This window comes from Lathyrus oleraceus, chromosome 5, assembly GCF_024323335.1.
Source record: "Lathyrus oleraceus cultivar Zhongwan6 chromosome 5, CAAS_Psat_ZW6_1.0, whole genome shotgun sequence".
NCBI classification, from domain to species: Eukaryota; Viridiplantae; Streptophyta; class Magnoliopsida; order Fabales; family Fabaceae; genus Lathyrus; species Lathyrus oleraceus.
This window is the reverse complement of record NC_066583.1, coordinates 364,518,860-364,519,972: the sequence shown is the minus strand read 5'-3', so window position 1 is coordinate 364,519,972 and position 1,113 is coordinate 364,518,860.

Here is a 1,113-nt window from a genome sequence, read left to right as displayed (position 1 = left end):
GCTTGTGTGTGTTTACATTTGTCCCAAGCAGGAAAAGTCCTTTAAATAAGGCAATTGGTGGATATAAGAGATATGTAGTCTATCTCCCACTATTCTGTGAGTCTTCTCCTTGCTCCCATGACATGGTTGTAGCATTGAGATCCTAACCCAAGATCTATCGAGTCAATAATCTGTGGAGAGAGTTCCTACTTTCTGAACTCCCACACCTTCTGATATTCAAATGTTCTCCCTGACCAGGGATAAGAGCAATGAGGCACACCCCTCATATCCTTTCATCTGCTTCACCTTGGCTCTCAATGTCAAGGTTAAGAGCACCATTAACCCAGTTACAGAGGTTTGTTTGTTGAGGTTGATATGACCCCTCGACTAAAACCTAACCTTGATTGAGCCCATTGTTTGCATATAGTGTGTGCTACTTGTGCTTGTGTGTTTGTTTGACTTGCTTCCTGTGCAAGTTAGGTTTAGTTTAGCTTGCTTCCTGTGCAAGTTAGGTTTAGTTTGGCTTGCTTCCTGTGCAAGTCAGGGTTAGGATAGGCTTGCTTCCTGTGCAAGTTAGCTAGAAACCTTAACTTAGGGATGATTTGCATGATAACATCTAGGCTCGAGTCGTAGTCTCCCTAGTTGTGTCTCCCTCTGTTATCTGGTTAGGCTAGTCTTTCTCCCCTCTGTAGGGGAACTACATCGCCCTGATCCTCGTTCCAGACGAGGTATGTAGGCAGGAGACCGTGCGAGGTCTCTCCGGGCGCCTTTTTTTCTTTTTGTGTGTTGTTTGACGATTGCTAGGCTCGAGTTCCCGACTCCTTAGCAATTTGTTGTCTGTTTGTTCTTGTTGTGTGCTTGGAAGCCGGTATAAGTCCATCGGGTGGCATCTGGGTTCCAGTGTGCGTGTGTTGGTTTGGATGCTGATGTAAGTCCAGTGATTGGCATTCGGGCTCCACGTTTGCCTTTGCCTATTTTTGTGTGCGTGTCAGCCGAGCTACGAATGCTCTGATTCTCCTTCGTCCGAGGAGATACGTATGCATAGGATGCGACATCCTAGCGAGCATGTGTCGTTTCCCCAGTCCGAACTACTTCGACTCTGATGTCTATGCCTGATAGACTAAGTAGGCCCAG